The following is an 8,124-nucleotide window of genomic DNA, read 5'->3' on the forward strand; positions in this document are numbered from 1 at the left end:
ATATATATTTATATATATTTTAAAAAACTTATAATATATATATTATATATACATATATATGTAATCTATACATATATTTATATATGTGTGTGTGTGTCTACATATATTCTTTTATTTGCCATTGCCCTATGACCAAAACAAGATTTTATAGAAGTGGAACTCAAAACAAGACCTTCATATACCCTCTGGATTTTTAGTCATGAATTGCTCACTGAAAGACATGAAAACCATACTGCAGACTGGAGAGATGGGCGAAGACAGCCCTTGACTGACTCCAGAAAGCCACGTGTGTCTTGTAAAAGTGAAATGACTAGGCCGGGAGGACACTCTGGATCCAGCTGGTCAGAGCTTCTGCTGGGAGGTGAAATGGCACTTCCGTGGGCTCTAAGGAAAGGGTCTCCTGATCTTAGACATCTCTAGGGGAAAAAATGATGCACTCTTGAAGAGTGGTGCTTTCTAGGGCCACAGACACTCCTTTCCACACAGTCATATGTCCCACATACATTGCTCATCATGAGGAACGGGCGGTGGATGGAACCTAGGCAGTGTGGCCGTGAGAGCCAGCCTTTGGCAGCCAGGGAAGGGCTAGAGGGAGCAGCAGTGGGGCCAACTGACAGCGAATGCCTCAGGTACAAGTCGCTTTGAGCTCTGGACTCCTTATAGGCAGGGATGTCAATGAATTAGCTGATCTTTCATAAAACCTAAATACCAAATTTTATATTTATATTTAATATGTTAAAATTATATTTTCAAACAGCCATGGTCACCAGTTGTTTTCTCCTCCTCTTCCTCCTCCTCCTCCTCCTTCTTCTTCAAGATTTTACTTCAAGGTTTTATTTGAGAGAGTGAGAGTGAGAACACAAGCAGGGGGAGTGGCAGAGGGAGAGGGAGGCAGGGATCCTGATACAGGACTCGATCCCAGAACCCTGGGATCATGTCCTGAGCTGAAGGCAGACGCTTAACTGACTGAGCCACTCAGAAGTCCCACCAGTTTTCTTCTACCTACTTTTTTTTTTTTTCCTTTTTGCCCAGAAATACTTGTACTTCTAAGGCTTCCTTTGGAAAGTTTTTGATGGTTTTCAAACTTTTATAGAAAGCTTTCAAGTTCTCCATATCAATCACTGACATCAAAATTCAATACCATATTCTTTTAATTCTCTAGGAGACCTGAAAGTGCCCTAGGAGTTCATTTCTCAGGGAGACTCCTGCTCTGTCCCAGAGAGTGATTCGTAGGCAGGTCTGAGTGTGGCCCAGGTGAAGCTGTTTCAACAGCTTCCCCTAGAAGTTCTAGAACACAAATGGCCCCCCAGGCTGCATTTTGGGAAATAGGAAAGAATTTTGTTCACTTCAAATCTCATATTATCCCGGTATTAGGGGCCTAGGCTTATGTCTACTGAAAACCTAAGTATGACTATCAATCTCTTTCTATCCGTAGTTATTTTGGGGATCATATGACAGAAGCAGCAAGATATCACCACCATTGTGTGAGCGGACCAGTTTCTAGCTGTGTTCTCTCTGATCTTAGAGATTTGGGGCATTCCTGATGGATAGTCAGCTCTGTGTATACACTCAGAAAGCAGAAGGACCAAATCTTTTCCACACTGTGCTTATATAAAGACTATTTTGATTTGTGACTCCACCTGCAAATTACACACCTGCTGTCATTTTCTGTGCCCTGTTTTCCTCCTTCAGCCCGAGAGTGCATTGTTGCTGGTTTATATTCTCTGCCAGTGTGCTGGGGTGTACTCCGTTTTTACCTATTTTAGATGATGGGTTTTTTACGTCCAAATTTTGTATTTGTGAAAAAAAAATGCTAATGATAATAATTGGTTAAAATGTTGGAGGAAATGGTTATCCGCCACACGTGGGCCTATCGTGTCTGTGAGACAAGACTTTTAACCTAGAATTATTTAGATTGATGGTTTTGACAGGGTCTACATCTTCATTTACTTTATGCAGAGTAAAGTCTTTCCAAGAGAGTCACTTGAGTTTTAGTCGATTTCCTTTTGTCACTGCCAGCTAGCATAGCGTTACGTGGATACCGCTGAGGCCACGGTTAGTTAGCATGGGTTAGTTAGCCTCCCTAACGCAGAGAAAATGTGTGTCATTCACAAAGAAAGCAAACTGACGAATGCGATTCATAACCATTCCTATTTAAAAAAAAAAACAACCTCAAAACACGCACTCTGGAGAGCTTTGAATCTTCCTCTGTGATATCAGGAGATGATGAAATTTGCCCTTGGGACACAGTCATCATTGGTGCCTGTGAGTACTTGACCTCTCCAGCTACCTCCCCTTGGCAAGACTGTCTTATGGTGTGTGCTGGTTGTAGTCAGAAAGAATACCAGCATCAGGTTCAAAACTTGTTCGTGGATGTTTATCTTTTCTTCTGAAGATATCACCCTCCGTGCATTCTGAGGGACACGGATTGCCGGGTGTACCAATAGATGTTAACAGGAAAGATCAAGCAGGAATAAATGGATTTGAGAAACATTAGGTTATGGAAAGTCAATCCATTTCATGACAGCAAATCTCACAGCGCATTCAGTACGTTGTCTATGACCAGTCTCCTGGGATGAATGGGGAGGGTATAGTATTAAGTGTTTAATTTTTGGGGGCTCAGCACCCCGAGGGGACCAGTCATCTGCTGAACTGATTCCGTTCTCATTTTAGTCCATTGAGGCAGGCAATTTATTCTTTTCCATAGCTGAGAGCACTGAAATTTAGAGAGTGACGCCCAAAGTGATCCCATTAGTTATTGTTTGTGCTGTGAATGCTGTTAACCCACAGTAAAGTGTGAACTGAAGTTCCACCTTGTAGCCTATGGAGAATTCAGAATATCTTGGCATTGTGGATAATATGTCTCTTAACATAGGTAATTATTTTTTATTGTTCCTTGGTCCTCTGTTTATACTTGTATTGTAGAACAATAAAATCACTGGTAGGAAAGTGATCTAGCAACTTTTGCCAAATCTCAAAAAAGGCATTACAGGGGTGCCTGGGTGGCTAAGTCAGTGAAGCGTCTGCTTTGGCTCAGGTCATGATCCCAGGATCCTGGAGTGCAGCCCCATGTTGGGGTCCCTGCTCTGCTTCTCCCTTTGCCTCTGCATCTTCCCACTCTGGCTTGCACACACTTCATAAATAAATAAGTAAGTAAGTAAATAAATAAATAAATAAATACATAAAATCTTTTAAAAAATGCATTGCAGGTTAATGTTAATAATGTAATATGCATATAGAGCCATTAGAGGAGGATGCCAAAACATCTGACCACAGTCTTTTAACAATTATTTAAGAGAAGAATGTTATCTTTCATTATTACCTGCTGGCAAAGTTTTCTAGTGTAAGTGCCCTATTGTTAAGGGTAAAGATAATGTTAATTCCAGAGGACATACTTCTTAGATAATGAAACCAAGGACCTTGTATCTTTTATAGAAAAGAAGGACAATGTTTGACCTTGTCCATCTTCATCATTAAAATGTTTGTGATGGAAACAAATAGAGTTCACTGGGAAGGGGGTCTAGGGATTTCCCAGGGACTTCTAAATGGTTATGTTGAGAATATCATGAGGTTAGATTCAACATTGGTCTGGTTCTGGTGCATTGATATTGCTGGCTAATTATTGGAGGATCTAGTTATCTTCTCTTTATATGGTAGATGTCAGACCAGCTGGTGTTTTGGTTTTACAGCTCATAAAGCTGAAAAGTAATGTAAACTCCAGAACCAACCTGCTTATAACTCTAGTAAATAACTTCCCTTTCATGTGTCTCATATTTTCAATAACCAGGCAATATCAGCTACTTAGATGTACTGGAACATGTTTAAAAATATTGTTGGGTAAAAAGAAAGTTCCATGTTATAGTTCTCTGTTTTTCTTGTATGTCTTGTGTCTTCAAATAGAGCAGGAACTAAGACATAATTTTCTTTTCGTCCCACAGTGACTAGAAGAGCAAATGCCATCTCATATGTTCAGTTAATACTTGATGGTGTATTATTTCATTTTCATTATTTATTAGCAACATTTTTATCTATAAGGGGTGACCTTGTTCTTTCCTACCTCACAGAACTATTTCAGAGGTGAAATAAAGTAATGCTGCGAATCTGAGGAGATTTAAAGCAGTGTCTCCTTATGATGTCCCTGTGTGACATTAGTCCTTTGAGAAAAAAGTGTTCTGTGGTCATCTGTGTGGAAATCATGCTGCATAGTACAAGTCTTTCCTCAAGCACACTTTAAAAGCTCTGAGTGAGCTTTGTTGATTTTCTGCAATAAAGAAACCAGTTGCTATGGTCTGAAAAACGTTGTCCCCCTTAACCCCAATTCATTTGTTGAGGTCCTGATTGCCATTTTGCTGGTAGTAAGAGGTGGGGCTTTGGGGACAGTGATGAGGTCATGAGGGTGGAGCCCTCATGAAGGAGATTACTGCCCCCTTAACGGAAGACAGGCAGCTTCCTTGTTCCTTCTCCCTCTGAGAAGAGGGCCCCCACCCAGCCACACTGGCGCTCTCATCTTGGACTTCCAGTTGCACGACTGTGGGAAATAAATTTCTGGGGTTTATAAGCCACTCAGCCTGTGATATTCTGTTATTGCAGCCCCAGTGGACTAAGATACTATCTGCTTAACACTGTGATTCACGAAGTTATTTGGGAATGGCAGAGTTTTACATACCTGTCATAGGCAATAAGATCCCTTGAATTAATGGTTAACAGAATAAGCTTTGGGAAATGCTGAGTTAAAATACGTTGTAAATCAAGGGGATTAGTGTTTATGGACATTTAACAGTGCTAGCTGTTGGGATACAAATGGAGATAAGGAACTGCGATTAAGGAACCCACAGTCTTTTTTTAATAGTTTTTTTTTTTTATTGAAGAATAATTAGCATACAGAGTTGTATTAATCTTAAATGTACAACATAGTGATTTGTCAATTCTGCTCACCATAAGTGTAGTTATCTGTCACCAAACAACATTACTATAATATTATTGATTGTATTCTCTGTGCCGTACTTTTCTTCCTCTTAACTTATTATTTTATAACGGAAGTTTGTATTTCTTAACCTTTTTTTATCTGTTGCACCTATCCCCACCCATCCATCTCCCCTCTGGCAACCCTCTGGTTGTCCTCTGGCAACCACCAGTTTGTTCTCTGTATTTATGAGTCTGATTTTTTTTGTTTTGTTTTGTTTTGGCTTGTTTATTTGGTTTTTCCTATTCCATATGTATATGAAATGTATATGACCCCTAGGTCTGTTCACATTGTCACACATGGCAAGATTTCATTCTTTTTTTATGGCTCAGTGATATTCCATTGTCTGTATTCACCACATCTTCTTTATTTGTTCATCTATCAGTGGACACTTGGGGCACTTCCATATGTTGGCTATTGTAAATGATGCTGCAGCAAACTTAGCAAACTTAGATCTTTTAATATTAGTGATCTTGTTTTCTTTGGTTAAATACCCAAATTACTGGGTCATGTGGTGTTTCTAGTTGTAATTTTTTGAGGAACCGAGGAGCTCACAGTCTTATGGAGGAAACCAACAGGTAAGGTATAATTACCATCTAAAGGACTTGTGATACCTTCCCATTCTGTTGAATATAGCAACTAGCTGGTGAGGTTCACTCAGCAGCCAAGAGAGGTTCTTGCCAGTTATTTCCCATTCTGTCCTTCTGCTTGGCTCTCTGTTGCAGGAGTCCACATTACCCAGAAGCCTCAGCATCTGGCATCTGCATTGCTTCAGCCAATGGGAGGCCCTTAGGGAAGACCGGGAAGCATGGGGAAGCCAGGGTATTCCTTCCTCTCTAGCTCTTCCTTGGGCAGTATCTTTGACAGCAGCTGTCTCTTTTCCTGGAATGCCCTACCTTTTGTGGCCCCAGCTTCCGCCAGGAAGCCACTGTGATGATCCTATCCCAGCACAGTTCTTCCAGTCCTTGGTCATGCCATCACTCCAGTCAAATGGATGGCAGCAGTGTACTCCTATCGCCAGTTTCTGGGTCACCTCTTGATCTCTTGTTTGGCTTTTTAGCTCTTCTGTCCCCTGCTTGACCAATTTCCTGTGCTATATTAAATTGTCTGTGTTTGAAATACCTGAGGATAGTTTTTCCTCCTTAGTTTGACCCTTGCTAAAATACAATACATAATTCAAATTCCTACCTCCGGCAAGTGGATGATCATGTTGTACTGTGAACTTTTGGGATTTGTGGTGAATGGACAAAAATCACACATGTTTAGTCAAGAATTGCCATAGTCCATTGACTTGTGAGCAAAATGCTGGGAGGGCAATGCTGAGGGAATGACCTTCTGTCGGGAGGGATCTGCAGAGGCTTCACAGCAGAAGTGCTAGTTGAGTTGGGTCTAGAGGGGGGAGCAGAAGACTCCCTGGGCCTTTAGTCAGGGGGAGCACCAAGTTCTCAAAGCCAAGGAGTTGTGACAAAGATCTGATGTGAGTTTAGGGAATGGCACGGTACTATAAGGAATGGGGCAGGTATGATGTGACAGAGAATAGAAGAGGAGAGGACAGAGTGAGGTTGTGAAAGTCCTTGTTTCTCTTCCATGGTGAGGATTCCATACTTAACCCTTACTGAAGCTTTTGAGTGGTTATGGGTAGGATTGATTTAGGAACTCTATCATCTGTAATCTGTAGCCATGAGGAGTAACATTGATTTGGGGAATAACCAAAACCAAGGAAGGGGAGTCAGAAGCCTGTAAGCAGTCTTAGCCAGAGGTGGTGAGAGCCTCCCTGAATACAGAGAACAAGAATTTGAAGACGTTTCTGAGATAGAGGTAAACAGGTTTTGCTGCTCCCATTTTTAGAAGAATAGATGAGTTGACTGAATGGATGTCTCAGTAATTTAAAATTTCTATAATGTAAGAAACCAGGCATTTTCAAAACATTTTAGAAAGTAATAAATATTGTGGTTGCCATCAAAGGTAGATATAATTTACTATGTAACCACACAATGTGTATATTTCTGCTTTGGGGTTGTTTGCACGTTCATCTGTGTGTAAATGAAGGTTGCTGACCCTGCTCGGCACATTTGGGGGTTTCAAAGAAGAGCATTTTGATGACAGCTAAAGTAACTGTCAGCATCATGAACTTTGCTAGCTTCTCACAAGCAGACATTTTCTTTTTCTGTCCATAAAAGTGCAGGAAATAACAAATGGGTAAATACATGAACAGTAAGTAGGTGTCAAATTGATCTTATACATCTTATTTTCATAAAAGTTACTGACATTTTCAATTATACTTCTATTTTACTTACAAAGAAATAAATGAGTGTTACTGTCACCTGGCTTAGCTAGTCATGTCACAGCTGCATATTAAGGCAGAGCAAGAAGGGAAACTAGGCATCCCTTGGTTATTACCTATAAATTAGTATTATCTGCGATTATTGTCTACATTCCCTGAGTCAACTTCATTGAAGGCCATGAAACATGAAATGTAGTTTTGTCATTCCAGTGTAATTAATAATTCTCACATAATTAGAATGTATAATTCAAAGAAATAGCCCTTCCGCTCCAAAAGAGTCTAATTCTGTGATTAAATATAATCCTCATCTGTAGAATGCTTCTTGGTGTGAGTCCCTGTGTGAGATACAGATCTCTACCTCTCTGCTCTAGAGTTTCACTAAAACACATGCCCCTTACGTTATCTTATGATGACATCACACAGATCATCCGCGCAGCCATCCACAAATGTGCCTTCTGCATGGGCAGCAGATAGCAGTCGATGATGGGACTGGGCATGCACAGTAAACACCAATTCCTTCTGGGACCATGGCTTTCCAGTGTACGTGTGACTGGAAGGGGCAAGTGTTCCTGGTCAGACTTCATATAGCCTGTCCTCATACCTGGCTATCATTGGCTCCCCATAACAATCCAAGCTCCCCATATTATTTCTCCTTCCCTATTGTGTGAGCACAGTTGTCTTGGATACGGACATAAGATTTTCCATGTTCTCTTCATGTCCAGAAGGGACCTACCATGGGGTCATTATTTTCTGCGATGTGATGTCTGGATAGCATGTCATTTTTGCTGCTGTTTGTTTTGTGTTGTTTTTCCCATTTGATGTTACATAACCTAATTTAAATGGAAAATTATAATTCTTAGGTAAAGCCAATTCCTTT

Source organism: Mustela nivalis (genome assembly GCF_964662115.1).
Source record: "Mustela nivalis genome assembly, contig: HAP1_SCAFFOLD_2746, whole genome shotgun sequence".
NCBI classification, from domain to species: domain Eukaryota; kingdom Metazoa; phylum Chordata; class Mammalia; order Carnivora; family Mustelidae; genus Mustela; species Mustela nivalis.